This window comes from Pectinophora gossypiella, unplaced genomic scaffold, assembly GCF_024362695.1.
Source record: "Pectinophora gossypiella unplaced genomic scaffold, ilPecGoss1.1 Pgos_36, whole genome shotgun sequence".
Classification (NCBI taxonomy): Eukaryota; Metazoa; Arthropoda; class Insecta; order Lepidoptera; family Gelechiidae; genus Pectinophora; species Pectinophora gossypiella.
In genome coordinates, this window is record NW_026063246.1 from 786552 (window position 1) to 806844 (window position 20293).

Below are 20293 nucleotides of genomic sequence, written 5' to 3' on the forward strand. Positions count from 1 at the left end.
TAGTTTGGAAATCACCTAATATATATATGTATATATTTATAAATAAAAGTTAATATATATAAATTAACATTATTTTTTTTTAACAGGAAATGCACAATGCTAAAAACTGCGTAGGAGATTTTAATACAATAGTACTACAAAGCCTGATGTTGGCCGCTATTTCAATGAATGCAGCAGTGTGACAGCTAGCAATCAAAAGTAACAAGATATCGAGGTACGTTAAATGACGATCACGACCACTTTGGCAAAAACGTATCGCTATAGACTAAGGAAAAAAAAATAATATATATTTTATTTACAGGAAATGCAGATGGCAATAAACTGTGTAGGAGTTCATGATTGCAATAGAATAAAATCGACCAAGCCTGAAGTCAGCAGCCCCTTCAATGAATGCAAGATATCGAGGTACGTTTCATGACGACCACGACTATTTTGGCAAAAACGTATCGCTATCGACTAAGGAAAATAAATTATATATTTTATTTACAGGAAATGCAGAAGGCAAAAAACTGCGTAGGAGATCATTAATACAAAAGTATTATATAAACCAAACCTGATGTTGCCAGCTCCTTCAATGAATGCAGCAGTGTGACAGCCAACAATCAAAAGTAACAAGATATCGAGGTACGTTACATGACGACCACAACTATTTTGGCAAAAACGTATTGCTATCGACTAAGGAAAATAAATTACATATAATATTTAATTACATATATGTTTTATTTACAGGAAATGCAGAAGGCAAAAAACTGCGTAGGAGATCATTAATACAATAGTATTATATAAACCAAGCCTGATGTTGGCCGCTCATTCAAAGAATGCAGCAGTGTGACAGCCAGCAATCAAAAGTAACAAGATGTCGAGGTACGTTACATGACGATCACGACCACTTTGGCATAAACGTATCGCTATAGACTAAGGAAAAAAATGTAATATATATTTTATTCACAGGAAATGCAGAGTGTAATAAACTGTGTAGGAGATTATGATTGCAATAGAATAAAATCGACCAAGCCTGAAGTCCTTCAATGCACGCAGCAGTGTGACAGCCAGCAATCAAAAGTTACAAGATATCGAGGTACGTTACATGACGACCACGACCACTTTGGCAAAAACGTATCGCTATTGACTAAGAAAAGGATATTATATTTTTAGCGTCAGAAGTGGTAATAAAAAAAAACAACAGTTTGGTTTTTGTTACAAACGCTTCTATTTATTTAAATCACAATTTAGTTTTTATCAAATGTATGAACACGAAACAACAAGTAAATAATCACTTTTCACAGAAATAGGTGTAATCGAAAATCGAAATAGCTCACGTGCACCGAGTGGTCCGTACCCATCGAACGTCGCCAAGCAACTGTGTGCGCGCGCTTGACTACCGTGCTTTTATAGAAACGCTCGACGCAGTGACTGGCATAGTGGGGAGTCTTGCATAGTGGGGAGTCTTGCTAATACGGCCGTTCCTGACAGCCTGATCGTCCTCGATCCTTGATCCAGGTTTTCAATCCAGGAGTGGCATCTACAGTCCTGGCTCAGCGGGTGTTGGTGTCCTGGGCCGGTCATCTGCCTGCATATTAGTTGCGGCAGACGTGGACGGTTGAGTGGGCTCCGTTTCGTCTGCTCCATCTGAAGTCACATTTCAAGTTTTAACAAAGCAATTATCAGAAGCACCCAGCTACTCCTAGGTACTTTGTTCATAGTGACTGTATCGACTTGATACTAGACCAACAATACACGCTAAGATTAACATATCCCGACTAGTGAAACTATCACTACAGGAACAGAGACTGTGACGACTTGGTAACTAGACCAACGTACATACTCTGATAAATACAACCTGACTAGTGACATAGTCACTATAGGTAGAGCGACTGTACCGACTTGGTATAAACCAACAGCACACACTCAGATAAACACAACCCGACTAGTGACATAGTCACTACAGGTAGAGCGACTGTACCGACTTGGTATAAACCAACAGCACACACTCAGATAAACACAACCCGACTAGTGACATAGTCACTACAGGTAGAGCGACTGTACCGACTTGGTATAAACCAACAGCACACACTCAGAAACAACGACAGTAAGACTTGGCATAGCGCCAAACGTTGGATGACTTAACAAGAGCTGTTAACGTCACAACGACTCGGACACTACATCAACATACTCGTTGTGCAAGCGACTTGACGTATTAAACGTCAACGCATTCATACTCACTATCGAAGAGCGCAGCACACGCTTCGGGGCACCACTCGCCACGCCATGGCACCATATGCTGAGCAGCAGCCTGGGTCGACTTCCCGTAATCGCCACTGACAAGCCTTAGCTCATACCGGCCGCTGGGCAGGATGTTCACCACCTTGTACGGTCCCCGCATGCCGGAATCGAGTTTTCCTGTAGACTGAGAAGATTTTATAACAAATACAAAATCATCGATATTGAATTCTCGTGGCGACCGCCTGTTGCGATTTTCACGTTCGTCCTGTCGAACACGGTTTCGGTCGAGTAGCTGACCAGCTCTGCTCCTGGCTAGTTCTCGTAGTGCCTCCCGATTTGGCGACGAGTTTTGGACGGCGACATCCCTTACAAGTGCACGTATCACAGGCGTTGTTGCTTCAGTTCCGATGAGGAGATTAAGAGGTGAAGCCTGTGTGGTTTTGTGCTTCGTTATGTTAATAACAAGTTGCAATTTCCATAGTGTGTCGGCCCATTCCCTGTTCCTATGATTTACCTCTATCCTTATCATGTTGAGCACTGTACGCATGTACCTCTCCACCTGGCCATTGGCATGGTGCATCTCAGGGGTAATACTGTGGATATCACAGCCCATATCGTTGATCCACTTAACAAACACGTTCGACTCAAACATCCGACCTTTGTCGGTGATCATGAGCCTTGGCACACCAAACAGCGAGACCAACTGAGTAATCACCTTTTTCAGTTCTTCAGCATCCTGCCGACTCATGGGGTGTAGAAGACAGTACTTGGTGAAGCTATCGACAATTATCAAGACATACTTGTATTCACCTGACTGTGGTAGAGGTCCAAGGGCATCGATGTGTACCGTGTCAAAAGGTACGTCCGGTTTCTCCCATGACGTGATATTTTGAAGCGGAGCCCGAGGAACTCGCTTCTTGGAGATACAAATTATGCAGGGAGAGATGTACTTGCTTACGAAGTTTTTCAATCCGGGAAACCAGAAGTGCTTTAGTATCAGGTCCACGGTCTTATCTACACCGATGTGGTCATGCTCATCATGGAATACTCTGAGAAGGCTGAGTCTATGACCCTTAGGTATATAGCACAGCAGGCGCGACTGCTCTCCTACTGGAGTGTAGCGATAGTAAAGTAGGTCGTTACGTGCAACATACCTATTTGCATCCAACTCTCCGTCTCGTAGCTTTTGTAGGAGATTTTGGGTTTCTTCATCACCAGATTGAGCCGTATGAGCCCAATTGCGAGGTCTCTGGATCTGGTGTACCTGTGCAACTGGGTTACGACTTAGGTAGTCAGCATGTGGAATCAGCACTCCCTTCCTGTACTCAATAGAAAATTCGAAATCTTGCAAGTAGATCCACCACCTTGCAACCCGCGGCAGTAGATCTTTCTTGCGTTCCGTAGCCTTCAACGCATTGCAGTCGGTCACAACGGTGAACTTGAGCCCCACGAGGTAGTGCCGGAAGTTTTGTAGAGCTTTGACAACAGCAAGCGTTTCAAGCTCGTAGGAGTGGTACTTACTTTCAGCGCCTTGCGTAACCTTGCTGAAGTAAGCCACTGCATGTTTCTTGCCATCAGGATGAACTTGCAGCAGTACGGCACCATACCCCATGCTGCTAGCATCGGTGTGAACTTCGGTTGGCAACTTTGGGTTAAAGATGGTAAGTACTGGCGCACTTGTCAAGTGTTTGATCAGTTCTTGACGGATGGACTCGCATTCAGGTGTCCACACGAATTCAACGCCTTTCTTAGTTAGGTGTGCAATCGGGGCTGTTTTCGTAGCATAGCCCTTTATGTACCTCCGAAAGTATCCAGCCAATCCTAGTAGTTGTCTCACTTGTTTGACATTTTCTGGTGGACTCGTATTGACCAGGGCCTCTATTTTCCGGGAGCTCGGCCTCACCTGACCTTCACTAATAACCCTTCCTAAGTATTCGACTTCGGTGACCAGAAATGAGCACTTGTTAAGGTTTACGGAAAATCCAGCTTGAGTGAGAGTTTTCAGGACATCTTGTAGCAGTAGAATGCCCTCGGGAATCGTGTTACTCATGAGCAACACGTCATCGATGTACACCAGCGTGTTCCCCTGGGTGATATGAGCCCGTAGCGCGTCATTTATGATGCGCTGATATACGATCGGTGCATTTGCGAGACCAAAGGGCATTTTCAGGTACTCAAAGTGATCTTCGGGTGTGACAAAGCCGGTGATGTGAATATCTTGTTCCCTAATTTTAATCTGGTGGAACCCTGAAGCCATATCCAGGCTACTGAAATAGGTATAGCTCCCTAACCTGTCTATTTGGTCATCTATTAGGGGAAGAGGGTACCTATCCTTGATCGTAATGCGGTTTAGGGCCCTATAATCAACGCAGAGCCTATCAGAACCATCACGCTTCTTTACCAGTATGATCGGACTTGCGTACTCCGATGTTGACCGCCTTATCACTCCTTTCTTTAACAGATCGTCTGTTATTGCTCTAACTTTTAGTTTCTCCTGGTATGACAATTTATACGGTCTATAGACAATAGGAATCGGACTTGTGAGATTTATTTCCATTTCACCGGTATGTACCGTAGTTGTAGCCGTACCAGAAATCAGATACTCCGAATACTGATTAATTACGCCTAACAAAGCAGCACGATCCTCACCTTGTAAGGGCGTGTTCACTTCTATTTGGTCAGTATTCGCGGATATGACATTAACGTGAGCTACATTATCCGCATGTGAAAGGTATTGCTTATCTTTTGTACGCACGTAAGTAACGCCCTCTCGATTCAATACGTCCGTGCCAATCAATATGGGAGCTACCATGAGGGTCGACGGTACGACAACTAGATCAGTCTCTATAGCGATAGTATCGAACTCTATAGTCACGGTTACGTAAGAAGTCGCAACGATTTCTTTGTTTCCGATGCCTTTCAAAACGCAACGACGAGATTTTGGTTGGCAGGGTAAGTACTTCAGAACGTCTGACGAGATGAGCGAAATGTTTAGAGCCCCGCTATCTATAAGTACGTCCATCGGAATACCACTAACAACAGCAGTCGTGACGTCATTATTAATAGGGTACTGAGACCTACTCGTGCACAAGTTTACGCTACGCTCGTTGCGTGGCTCTGAACGATTTTTCGCGAAACACTGTTCTTCTTTATGTCCTGGCTTTTTGCAAAATGTGCACTGCACTTTAGTACGGCTATTGTTATTGGCATTAGGTATTTTAGGGTTTTGCGTGCAATTGCGCCTAAGGTGGCCATGTTTACCGCAAGTGTAACAATGAGGGCCCGAGCCTGCCTTCGGCGCGCTTGGCTTCGGCGGGTTACCCGGCTTTCCCGGACGCACAGGATCTCGGGATCGATTATTAGGTTTCGTATAAATGGATAAGAATTGTACAAGGTTGTCCGGGGTAAGGTCGGCGTTAGCGGCGGCTGCACGTACTTGTGGGCTATCAATGCCCCGAATTATAATCAGTGTTCGCAACTCGTCACTCAAACCTTGTACGATTCTCAGACGCAACAAGGTGCGACGTGCGTATTCCGCATACGTTGCGTATTTGTCAGAGGTGTTATTCATCGCGTCGTAAAGAATGTTTGCGAAATCAAGTTTAACAGGACAAAGGGGTTGAAATTCTTTCTTGAAGTTAGACCAGGTCCTATCGTTAGTCACCCATTCACTCAACCATACTTTTGCGTCACCCTTTAAACAATTCGCAACGCGGGATAGACACTCATGTTCCGACCAACCGTTTGTCCCCTTAGCACGATCTACTTCTTCACACCAAACTTGTATATTATTTATAGACGGATCAAAGTTCGACACAAAGTAATTATTGCAACGTACTGGTTGCACCGACCTCACTGCATCAATAATAGCCTGCGCGAGGGTAGATGTTTCGGAGCAACGAGCAGTTGACTCTGCTGCACGATCTACATGTACGAAGTCACCACTAAGATTATTTAGCGGCGGTTTCGCGATATCCGACGCCTGAGTACGCTGACGTGGTGGTGGCGTACAACCTACGACTCTACCACGATCACAGCTACGACTGCGTACACGATGATGACGTCGAGACAGGTGACGATAACGTCTACTACCGCTATCGGTATCACTGCCGATTGAACTATTCGAACGCGATCGCGTGCGGGAACACGTCCGCGTACGGGAATACGACCGCGACCCTTTACGTGGACGGCGATTCCGGTCACGAGAACGGGAACGCGAAGCATCACGAACACGTGTACCATGACTGCGTGAATGAGCCCGTGCACGTGAATACGTCTGCGATTTACTACGCGAGCGATGACGCCTAACACGCAAACGTGAACGCGAATAATCACGAACACGTGAGCTTTTCCGACGTTGTCTAGAACGTCCACGAGACACTTCCCGTGGCATTATTCACACACTGATTCACTTCACAACAAAATGTACGATGGTTCTCAAAGTGCACTCACATAAAAACACACAGTTGAAATATGAAAGGAAATGAGTGAAAATTACTCGTTGTTTGCGACTAGACGATTTGCCGATAGTGTGAGCTTGAATCCTTTATCCCACTTCTGATTTTAGCGTCAGAAGTGGTAATAAAAAAAACAACAGTTTGGTTTTTGTTACAAACGCTTCTATTTATTTAAATCACAATTTAGTTTTTATCAAATGTATGAACACGAAACAACAAGTAAATAATCACTTTTCACAGAAATAGGTGTAATCGAAAATCGAAATAGCTCACGTGCACCGAGTGGTCCGTACCCATCGAACGTCGCCAAGCAACTGTGTGCGCGCGCTTGACTACCGTGCTTTTATAGAAACGCTCGACGCAGTGACTGGCATAGTGGGGAGTCTTGCATAGTGGGGAGTCTTGCTAATAATATCTATACGTTATTATAAATAAATTAATATTATTTTATTTTTAACAGGAAATACAGAAGGCAAAGAAGCAGATGTCATCAAAGAAGATCTTTGTTCCTGCAATGTTTCCGCAGACGATACATCCAACAGAGCGAAGTGGAAGGAAAAGACTCGGAATAAAGACCCCACCACCATATGGGAACAATGCAAGGGAGAGAGAGAGAATATAATGTTATATTTTTATTTTTTGATAACATAAAATAAACCAACAATATCCTACACATTTTTTTTATTTCTTTTTGTGTCTGTTTTAATAGTAATTACAAATCTGTGATGCGAAACAAACTATACGAAAACGTCAGTCCACATACAACGCCCGCGAAGCTGCTTTAGCAGCGAGCGCACTTAGTAGCACCATCTAGTTATTATATTATACATGGTGTAAGGGAACGGGGGTATCAACCCGAAGTGTGCCTACTCTGTCACTATCTACAAATCACATGCGAGAGTATTGGCCGCCTAAATTCATATTTGCATTAGTTATGAGCAATTGAATTCCAGGTCTTCATGTAATAAATTCAAATTTGCACAACACTACGTAGCAATCAGCTGTTCAAGGTATTTAACTTTTGAGTGAACAGCTACCACCTCTTTTATTTATGCCTGCCCTAGTAAAGGGTAAACGTGCCAGTGATGGCCATATTAATCAATATTTTTTAAATTGTTTTGTTTCATCCTTGTGAGGCCAAGATTTCCAGACACAATATTTAAAAAAACAATGGGCTTTGGTCCCGGTCACTGCTTACTGATGTAATAAGTAGTCGTTACATGAGCCATGTCAGGGGCATTTGGCGGCTCAATAATAACCCTCGCACCAGGATTGACGAGGTTGGTTATCCACCGCACAACCAATAGCATAGAACAAGATGTGAACATACATAAATCACGGCTTTATCCCTAATGGACCAGACAGAGCTACAAGTAATTACACATATCTAATATCACACTTACTGCGCTACTGAGGTGGGCAGAGTCACTTTGTTGTACAAGTTTTGTCCAAAAATGTAGTCGATTACCTACATTAATAGTTGATAAAGAAATGTACTTTACAATGCATCTCGTCTCCTTGTGTAGTATGCTTTTGAAACGGAAATCTTTTGCTACCTATGCAAGGTAGGTAAAATAGACAAGGTGTTATAAAAATACTGATATGTTTCAGAAATTTATGAAGTGGTGTTTACCTGAAGGGCACAGCTAGATGTTATAGACCGGTGAGCATGAGACAAAGAAAACTCCCTTGAATTTGTACAATGTATATTTTACAATTATAATTATTAAAGTACAACCATGGGCAGGTAAAAACCCTATGGAGGGAGACAGGTCGCGCTTTGGTCCGTCAGGTTAATTGTCACTCCGTAACAACCATGGGATATCACTATGTTTAAAAACACTGTCCGTACACCTGTAGGCACCTCACTTACTCGAGGACCTCCGACTATCAGGCCTACCTGAGGCGTTCCGGAATACCGTACAGGTGATGAGTTGAGGCCGGCTCAGGCCAGGGCGTGCTGGACGATGGCGGCGCAGCGGGCCAACTGTTACGCAGCTGGCGGGCTGCACGTCCACCGGTCAACCTCGCAGTCCTTCACCGGGCCTTATCCGGAGTGTTGACAAAAGGAGAGGCGCGGCACATCCACATGCGCGCCGCACAAAGGAAAGCTTCGAAGTGCAAACAACCAAGGCAAGCTCCGCCGTAATGAAGCTTGAAATAACTTGCAAACGCAGAAGAAAACAGCAGGAATCTTCATTCACAAAACATTGTTGAAATCATCTGATCCAATCATAAACTTCTTCTTACATTAAAACTTGCAAAACGTTAGAAAATTAAAACGTTAAAACTTTAAAGACGTTAAAACAATTAAAACAAAACTTTAAAAACTTTAAAACCCCATCTGCAACAAGGAATGGCAATGATTAGCATGTGGTTCAGCTGACAGCGTGGCAAGGCAACTCACGAGTGTAAAACAAAGAAAATAACTTACAGGTTCATCCGGGATAGTTGGGCATCGCTCGGATGAAACCTAAACCCACCCACTGGACCTTCGGCGATGGGATTTCAGTGATGTTGCTGAAAACAAGGACCTCGAGGTTATCACAAAGTTGGTGCAAAAATATGCACGAAGAATTGCCTCACCATCTCGGTTAAGCTATTTCTATTAATCAAGACATCGGCTCTTGATGCCGCCGATACATTGTGGCTTTAATTTGCCCACATTCGGGTTTCGGCAATGGAGTCTCCGGCGCTCTCGCGACGACCCCACTTTCCAAAACCTGTCTCAGCTCAGCCAGCTGTCAGTCTGACACAAGAACCACGAACAAAGTTGCCAAACTAGAAAAAATCTACCAAACCATAAATTCGCCGAATCAACGACAATAATCGATCGACTTGTTTGATCCAAAACCTAAATAAAATATAATATAATTTCAATAAATGTCGCAGATAATTAAATATACCAAATTTAGAAGAAAATAAAATAATTAAAAATATTCGGGCCCATCGATAACCCTGCAGCGCCATCTGTGATTTCCTGCGGGTAAAATATAAAAACAACGTTATATCGCCAGAAACCACAAGATGTCGCTACAAGGCTCGTTGGTCCGAAATGCTTCGTTACAATACCCCCCTACCCACGAGAGGTTTCGAACTGGGTGAGAAACACGGCTGCCCTCAGCCATAGAGCCTGGGGCGCACAACCAGTATAAATTAAAAAAAAACTGTCTCTAAAGACGAGACGACAAAACAATTCATAAAAAAAAACGTAACGAAGCACAACTCAAACATCTAAACAGCACAACCCTAAGCACAACAATTACCCCGACCTGTTATTCTTCGCCATTTATTAATCACCTTTCACTTCTTTCATATAGTAGCACCCAGTATCCATTTCACTGGGTGTCACCCACATTCATACCCCTGATGAGCTGACGACTATCTTAGTGTCACTCGATACCCCAATTCTAAAGACAAAGACAAAAAACAAAACAACAGTTGCTAGAGGCTTATTTAAGGAGTCACTACCCGCTCCGTCGAAAAACAAAAAAAAAATAGTCAACCTGATGAGGTTTCCTATTTAAATGAATTTCTAATAAATGGCTACTATAAAGCCTAAAAAAATGTTGTCACGAGCAACATAAAAAACTATATTAAATAGTTGGCTATAACCGCCTAAACAAAAAAACATATAAAATATGAAACGCTAAAGTGGGCGTTCATAAAAACGCTGCGTTGCAGACGCTAGTGTGTATGGGTCTTATCAGCGCACCATAAACACACTAAAAAAAAACATTAAACATAAACAACATAAATCATTTAATGGTAAATGTAGTTATTTTAAAATCAAAAGATTTAATTAATAGTCTTTAACTACATAAAAAAAATAGGTAAAAAAACTTTTTAAGTTAAACGGTTTTATGTTAAACATACATTGCAATGTTTAAGCTAAATGTACTAAAAACCAAAAAATAATAAAATAGATACAGTCGTGGGAATTATAAACATATGCATAGACTAGACTAAAATAAAACCGTGGGGCACGTCAATTGTCTACAAATTATCGACTTAATGTGCGATAGAAGAATCGTTTAATTCGTCGTTAGGCAGTTGGCCCGCAGACGGTGAGGAAATTACTTACTATTTTCTTGCTCATGGAAATTCCAATAGTTTTACACTCCATGTAAATAAAAGAGATGTTTCAACTAGTTTATCGTTGGATATTCACACTGCTGGCTGGCGAGGAATCGTTTCACTGCTCGTAGTTTGTCTTTAATCGACAAAACATATGATAAAAGTACTACTCGCTCACCACTATGAAACCCAAAAATCGCTTATAATCGAGCTTGCTAGCTTGTTTCCACATTCTAGCCCTACTTATCACACGTCCATCGTTGTCGGTTGAACAACTGCCTAATTATAGTGTAACATTACAAAACAAACATTTTAATCAACGATTGTAGACAATTGACGTGCCCCACGGTTTTATTTTAGTCTAGTCTATGCATATGTTTATAATTCCCACGACTGTATCTATTTTATTATTTTTTGGTTTTTAGTACATTTAGCTTAAACATTGCAATGTATGTTTAACATAAAACCGTTTAACTTAAAAAGTTTTTTTACCTATTTTTATTTTCTAGTTTTTAGTTTTTATTTCGCATTCTGTTTAATTCATTTAGTGCTTCATTATTGCAAGGTTTCGTGCCCGTTAGTTTATTGCAGTCCAACTCCTCTATACGTAGTCCCTGCAAAGATCTTACTCTACTAAGAGCCACGTAGGCTTGACCTTCTTCAAACAGTTTCGCACCTATACGACTGCGTGATCCACAGTGCTGCCTTGCATTTTATGTATTGTAGAAGCCCATGATAGTATTAAAGGCAACATTCTTCTTTCAGCCGTCATCCCAGATTCAATTTCTAAATTTTAATACATACATACACATACATAAACTCACGCCCGCAATCCCTAGTGGGGTGGGCAGAGCCACAAGTAATCAAAGACAACTTGCAGCCACTGTTGATACGATGTCGTAAGCTGGATATGATGAACCTTATGGTGATAAGGGATCAGCCTATCGCCCATAACATTAGTCCATCATGTTAGAGGACACAAATAAATAAAAATAAATTAAAACGCAAACGCACGCGTATTAATTTTATTATTATTTACTAAATTTTAATCTTATTATTATACGCCATTTAGTGGCTGCGCCCATCTTAAATATTGAGGTTGTATAGTGCACTGTATTCTTCTTGTCAAGCCCTTTTATTTGATACCCATATTGGTGGGATTGATAAAAAATTGTTATAAGCCATTTGGTAGCGGCGGCCATCTTAGATTTCAATTTTGCATAGTAAATTGTATTCTACTTGTTGAGACCTTTCATTTGATACTCATGTTGATGGGATTGATGAAACCTAAGTTATCCGCCATTTTGTAGAGGCCGCAATCTTGGATTTTAATTTTATATAGTACATTGTATTCTACTGATTGAGCACTTTCATTTGATACCCATATTGATAGGATTGATAAAACCTACGTTATCCGCCATTTTGTAGCGGCCGCCATCTTGGATTTAATTTTTTTTAGTATATTGTATTCTGCTTGTTGAGCCCTTTCATTTGATACCCATATTGATGGGATTGATAAAACCTACGTTATCCGACGGATTGATAAAACCTACGTTATCCGCCATTTTGTAGCGGCCGCCATCTTGGATTTAAATTTGTTTAGTATATTGTATTCTGCTTGTTGAGCCCTTTCATTTGATACCCATATTGATGGGATTGATAAAACCTACGTTATCCGCCATTTTGTAGCGGCCGCCATCTTGGATTTATAATGATAATGAATAAACATAATTGTATTGTCACCAAAATCCAAAGTGTATACAAAATTTTAGATTAATCGGTTGACAGAAAGAGGGTGAAATTTGAATTACTAAATTTGACCCAAGAATAAAACAAACGGGGTGAGCTAAATAAAACCGTTTAAAAAACGTGTTTGTCATAAACAGGCTGTTACTAGGCCACTTACGACACAAGTAAACACACCAAAATTTTTCTAAATGTTATTGAATGCTAACCATGAAAAAGAAAAATAATGTAACTTTCTTTATAAATGTAAATTTTAATTTAGCCAAAAACAAAGATCCAAGCCGGTAAAATGTGTTTTAAAAAAAATACAACTAGGGGAATACAGGGCAATTCGGAAATTAAACTTTTATATCCTTTATGTGCCAAGAACCTAAGTTCTTGCCACTAAATGAAACTAATTCGTACACCAAGGGTGATAAGACCTTTTTAATCACGCACTGTTCGTATTTTGGGGCAAGTTTCGAGGCTTTAAAATTTGCGGCGTCACTCTGTACGTACGTTTTCCGCCACACTACTTGACCCTCGCGCAAAGTATTAACGTTACGGCGTCGCAGGTTGTAGTACTTCGCGTTCGTCGCGTGAGCCTTCTCGATATTAACTCGAACCTTATTAAAGATATCCTGAAGGACCCCAAATTCACCCGCATACTCGTCCCTTGGCATAGAGACCTCATATTCCCTATCATCATTTTTATAAAAAGAACCGTTAATAATTGGTTCCCGGCCATGGACTAAAAAGAATGGGCTGAAACCAGTCGTTTCGTTCACTGCACTATTTATTGCAAACTGCACCTTAAATAAATTAAGATCCCATGTCCTATGATCGTCTGCTACATAAGACGAAACAGCTGTCATGACTGTTTTGTTATACCTTTCCACCATGTTAATCTGTGGCGTATACCTAGGCCCGTAGTGAACTCGTGGAATATTGTACTTCTTGAGAAGGCCACTGAATTCTGATCCCGTGAATTGAACCCCATTGTCGGTAATTACGGTTTCAGGAATCCCGTGAGCTAGAAGCACATAATTCTCAAAGTTTTTAGCTACTGCAGCACTAGTCGCTCGACGAAGTGGAAATAACATGATGTACTTTGAAAAACAGCATGTTACTACTAAAAGGTGCATGTAACCCGAACGTGATCGTGGAAGAGGTCCTACCAAATCTACGGATACAGCTTGAAACGGCCTATAGCACTGCTTAGGCTGACCCATGATCCCAGGAGTGAGTTTGGTCCTGTGCTTATAAGCGGAACAAATACTATATTTGTTAACAAAATCAAGCACGTCGCGGTACATTCCTGGCCAGAAATACCTCAAACACAACCTACGGTGCGTTTTAAACACCCCGAGGTGTGCCGAGGTCGGTGGTTCGTGGTTTTCGGACATGACCTGCAGACGGTTTGACTTTGGCACAACAATCTTCCAATCAAACTCCTGAGTCAGGGCATACTTACCCTTGCTGTATCGTAGAAGAGTTCCATTTTCGACGCGATAATTGGGATAATTTTTAGGATAAGCCGTACATCCAGAGTAAACCTTATCATACCACTCATCACCGGTTCCTGCATTTGGAGCATCGATGGCATCCACATGTAGCAATCGTGAGAGGGCATCAGGGACGACATTATCCTTCCCTTTCCTATGCTCGATTGTAAAATTAAATTGGGATAACCTACAACCCCAACGAGCTAAGCGTCCCGTAGGATTCTCCAAATTCATGAACCACCTAAGTGAAGCGTGATCGGTTACGACGGTGAATGGTCTACTACCTAAATATGGTTCAAATTTTTCAACCGCGTACACAACTGCTAACGCCTCCCTTTCGGTAGCACTATAGTTACTGTAATGTAAATGAAACACAGTCTGAATGACAACTGACTCATTTATTAATCTATATGAGAATACCCTCAACATCTTCCTCATATACAAAATAAAACTTGTAATATACTATCCAACTATACCTTTCCCTTTTATAAGCTGTTACAGTAAAATTTTGCACTTAAAAATACGTTGGTACATTTTAAACACCTACAATAAGTTGAAATTGTAATACTAATAGTGAAAAAACCCCCGACTTAACCCAATTATTATGTAACGAAATATTATATTAGACTTAAAAATACTTTCTAAAAAAGAATTGATATCTCGAGACATCGGTAATAGATATACTTAAGTACCTAACAATGAATATGGATGTTTACAGTTTTTTCCTAACGTGTCTGTTTCTCGAAGATATACTTAAATGTAGCGATAATAATTTTACCATAATACATAACCGAGGAATATCCGTCGGGGGCTGCCATTAACCCAGCTAAAGTTTTTCTAGTGACGTGAATACAATTATTGAAGAATTGTAGATGTTTAACGACGACATAAAATACACTTATGAGTATGATTAAATTTTTGTTGAAATTTCATATAGAAAAGGCAGCCCCCGACGGATATTCCTCGGTTATGTATTATGGTAAAATTATTATCGCTACATTTAAGTATATCTTCGAGAAACAGACACGTTAGGAAAAAACTGTAAACATCCATATTCATTGTTAGGTACTTAAGTATATCTATTACCGATGTCTCGAGATATCAACTCTTTTTTAGAAAGTATTTTTAAGTCTAATATAATATTTCGTTACATAATAATTGGGTTAAGTCGGGGGTTTTGAGTTATTTTATTCTTTTTCGATGAGATTTTTACCGTCGTGGGTTTTTTTCAAAATTTTTAATTTTGCTTAATTTTATTTCAGACTTTTTAGAGAGCATATACGAATTATAATCTATACTAGCTTTTGCCCGCGACTTCGTCCGCGTAGCGTGTTATAAAAGAGAGATCTTTGTGTGTGTGGGAGTGCATGTCAAATTTCAAGCATATAACTTATGCAGTATAGATTTTTTCATACAACATTTTTTCCCCGCTAACTCCCATTTTTCAAAACGCAGCCATAACTAAACTTAGGTATGCATGCATGCTAGATTAAAAACATCTACTCCTATCTTACGCGGTTTAGATTTTTTCATACAAATGTTTTTTCCCGCTAACTCCCATTCCCGTGGGAATTTTGCAATATCCTGTTGCAACTAAGCTTTAAGTTTACTAAGGTACCTGCATGTCAAATTTCAAACGTCTAACTTGAGTGGTTTAGATTTTTCATACAAAAGGATTTTCCCGTTCCCGTAGGAATTTCGGGAATTCCTTTCTTAGTGCACCTCTACGGTACCTAAGGTACCTTCATGTTAAAGTTCAAACGTCTAACTTGAGTGGTTTAGATTTTTCATCCAAAAGGATTTTCCCGCTAATTCCCGTTCCCGTAGGAATTTCGGGAATTCCTTTCTTAGTGCACCTCTACGGTACCTAAGCTACGTCTCTTCCAAATTTCAAGTGCCTACGTTTAGCCGTTTAGGCTGTGCGTTGATATGTCAGTCAGTCAGTTTCTCCTTTTATATATTTAGATATTTCCGTCATACATGATTTCTATGTAACTTTAACCATTAAGGCTGCTCACGCGACGGAAGCTTAAAAAATGGTATAACTTCTCCCGTTTTCCCAAAATTTCCCTTCACTACTCTGCTCCTATTGATTGTAGCGTGATGAAAAGTATACTATAACCTGCCCAGGAGTATGAAGAATATTTGTACCAAGTTTCATTAAAATCCGTCCAGTAGTTTTTGTTTCTATAAGGAACATACAGACAGACAGACAAAAATTTTACTGATTGCATTTTTGGCATCAGTATCGATCACTAAATATATTTAATGTACAGAATTGACCTCTCTACAGATTTATTATAAGTATAGATAATGTGTAGGTAAGATCTCGCAAAACAATAAGTGTGATTCATCCTACCACATAATATTAAGTCCCTTATTAAATATTATACAGTTGCTTTCTGTTTAAAGTTACCTCTATAACACTCATCTGAGAACATGCACCAATCACCCACGAACTCATTCCTGAAATCCGCATTGAAATCAGACAATACGTTTTAATTTTAATAATATTGCAATATAAACGTTTCACACTAATATAGCAGCGCCTCCTAGTGAGTTAATATCATAAGACTTAGACCATGCACCATTCAACTACGAACCCATTGCTGAAAACCGCATTGAAATTGGACAATTCGTTTTAATATTATTGCAATACTATTTTTCACTAATATTGTAGCACCCTCTAGTGAGTTAAAGACGTAATTTTTATTATTTGGGAACATGCAATAAGCTACCACGTACACATTGCCGAAAACAGAATTGTAATCGGACATTTCGTTTTGATTATATTGCAACATTGTTTTGCACTAATATTGTGGCGCCCCCTAGTGAGTTACAGCCATGACACCTGTCTAAGAACATGAACTCATCAAACACAAACCCGTTATTGAAAACCGCCTCAAAATCGGATCATTAGTTTAAAAGATAGGTGGTAACATTACTTTGCACAAACGCACACACAAACATCTCTCACCCTAAACGCATATACCTGCTCCGTTCCGTCGTGGGTAATAATAAATGTAATTAAAATTATACTAACCGTAATTAACAACACTTTGCTTTACTTAATACATAACATACATAAACTGCCTATATACGTCCCACTGCTGGGCACAGGCCTCCCCTCAATCAACCGGAGGGGGTATGGAGCATACTCCACCACGCTGCTCCACTGCGGGTTGGTGGAGGTGTTTTTACGGCTAATAGCCGGGACCAACGGCTTAACGTGCCCTCCGAAGCACGGAATCATCTTATTTTTTCGGACAATCAGGTGATTCAAGCCTGAAAAGTCCTTACCAAACAAAGGACAGTCTCACAAAGTGATTTCGACAATGTCCCCATCGGGAATCGAACCCGGACCACCAGATCGTGAGCCTAACGCTCTAACCACTAGACCACGGAGGCTGTTTACTTAATACTACCTGATTATTGAGTGATGGGTTCAACTTTATGAATTAAATGAGGATTAATTGGATGAATTTGATTCACTTGACCACACAATCCACGTGCCACTTATAGTCGATCTTGATTTTTCTTTAATCTTCGCCAATCACTTCGTATTAATTTATCTACAATTTATTGATTGTGATCTTCTCTGAAATCTGGCTCGAAGGACCATGAATATGCCTGATATGCCTTTTTACTGATTTTTAAGGGATTTAGGTAGCAATGAAACAGCACCGTGTTCGACGTAATTACGTGTAATCAATGGAACCGAAAAAAAAAAACGCCTGTCAATTAACTAATAAAAACTATTGCAAATAAATTGCTATTATAAATTGAAGAGGCGTTTCGAATAATATTTATTCTAAACACTAATATTGTGGCGCCCCCTAGTGAGTTACAGACATGACACCTGTCTAATAACATGAACTCATCAAACACAAACCCGTTATTGAAAACCGCATCAAAATCGGATTATTAGTTTAGAAGATAATTAATAACATTTCTTTGCACAAACGCACACACAAACATCTCTCACCCTAAACGCATATACCTGCTCCGTTCCGTCGTGGGTAAAAATAAAAGTACTTAATTTTTTGTATTGTTATTTTGTACCATTATGTAAGTATTATATAAAAATATATATATATATGATGTAAATAGGTACAATCTAAACACATGCAGAGTTTCGAACACAAGTTGAATATTCACTTTTTTCGATAAGTTATCATAGGTGAATGCTTTTCTACCACACTGTTTGCAGCCTCATCAGCCGATGAGTAATCATCATCACTAGCATTGTTAATTTCTTGCTGCATAGCGCTTGCTTTGGATGTTATTTCTGGTTCACATTTTATAAGATGTCGTCGGTTTCGACGATAAATACACTCTGCGTCGAGCGGCCGTCCCGAACGGTCGTTTGTTCAGAGGTCCCGAGCTGCGCCCCGCAGCTCCCCGCGCTGCGCCCCGCAGCCCCCCGCCGCGCGCCCCGCGCCCCGTGCCGCCATTGTCTGCCGGCTACCTGCTGGCGTGACCCTGCCGCCATTCATTGAGTCAACAATAGTTCTTCTCAGAACTTGCTGGCTTATCTAAGTTTCAAGGATAAAATAACGACTGTTATTTTACAGTTGCATCGATTTTAATTTTAAAACCACAGTTTCGTGGTCCTCAGTGGATACCTTGCGGTGTTAACTAAGCTGAGTGGGACGTGGCCCTGGGGCGTCCGCTTGCCTCACTTTGAGGCAGGCACATTACCCGGACGGGGCTAGAACCACCGGCCTTGGGGTCTACCCTAGTCGACCCTAGCTGTCACCCGGGGTAGAGTGACCAATCTCTACCCCTTATATTTTTCTCTTCGTGTTTCGGGGTGTAAAAACCCTCCGCACTTAGAGCATAGGAACCCTCTTGCACAATAAGATCGGCAAAGGGATACCAGCTTAGGGCACACCATAAGCACACATCTTCTTTGTTAACCCCAAGCAAAGAGGCAAAACTCACTCTTACACACCCTCGAGCAATCCCACTCGAGTTGCGAAAGTTAGCCAGCGATCGCCTCAGAGTTTCTTGCGCCGCTTATTCTCTGAGGAACGCTTTTGCGAAGCGGTAGTAATTATTATATAGCAGATTGGCCGTCCCTTAAAAATGGCCGACAGCTCCGAGCTGTGGGCCGAAATCGGTAAAATCATTTTGACGCATATCCTAGCGGATAAAAGCAGCGCGCTTTACGCTGAGATATGTCGATTAGTACCGCAAGTTGCGGCGTTAACCTTGCCTTCCGCGCCCCGCATTGATAGTGCTCGTGCCGACCGCGCGTCGTCACCCTGTCTCCCCGCGACCCCCGGCCCCGCCGCGTCTCTCGCGTCGCTTCCCGGCACTGACCGGCCTACTGCGTCTGCCCACCCCACCGCGTCTCTTGCATTGTCCCAATCGCGCGCTTCTTCCCCTTTCCCTGCTACCCTCCTCACCGGTGACGATGAGGAATCGTGCGATGTTCTTATGGACGTTGCCGAGTCCGATTCGTCGTCGGAGTGTGTGGAGTCGTCCTCTTCGGAGGACATATTCACGCTCGTGGAGGGCCGTAAGGGAAAACGAGCCCGCCGTCACCGCGAATCTGAGCCTGCTAAGGTCCAGAAGACGTCCTCGGGAACGTCGATTCCCTCTTCCATCCCCGAGGCCCGTCAGGCCCCTTCCAGCCCTTCTAAGGCTCCCAATGGTAAGAGTGCCATCAGCGGCACTCAAGTACAAAAAGGCCCCACCCCTCCGCCCTTGTATATGAGGGACAAAAATAGGTGGAACGAAGTCTCCCTTCGGGCGAAAGAGGAGAACATCGTAATCACCAGCGCCCGCACGACCCAAGATGGGATCAAAATTCAAGTCCCGTCATCTTCTGAGCATAGAAAGCTCACTACAATTCTGAAAGGTAGAGGGATACAATTCCATACCTACGCCCTCCCGGAGGAACGTATCCTCCGTATCATCATAAAGGGAATCCCTAAGGAGTGGGAAACCACTCTTGTTAAGGAGGACCTTGTTAACAACGGTTTTCCGGTGCTTGAGGTGCACCGTATGCATCGCGGTCGTGGCCAGGTCCCGTATGACATGGTCACAGTCATATTAGAAAGGACGGATGAGGGCAAGAAGATCTTCAACCTGAAGACTTGTTGCGGTCTATCTGGCCTTAAAGTCGAAACTCCCCATAAGGGAGGCCCCCCAACGCAGTGTCATAGATGCCAACTTTACGGGCATTCTAGTAGGCATTGCCATGCCAAGCCTAGGTGCGTAAAGTGCCTAGGGGATCACGCTACCTCGGATTGCCTTAGAGGCAAAAACGAGGTAGAACCCCCTAGTTGTGTGCTGTGT

The 20293-nt window shown here is 41.8% G+C and overlaps 1 long non-coding RNA gene across 1 annotated transcript; it reads left to right on the forward strand.

Moving 5' to 3' along the window:
* Nucleotides 1-487: 487 nt before the first annotated feature.
* LOC126381117 (uncharacterized) lies at nucleotides 488-7336 on the forward strand. Its single transcript, XR_007568682.1, has 4 exons — nucleotides 488-624; nucleotides 730-864; nucleotides 952-1078; nucleotides 7141-7336. It is a non-coding gene; the product is annotated as an uncharacterized LOC126381117 (long non-coding RNA).
* Nucleotides 7337-20293: the final 12957 nt, after the last annotated feature.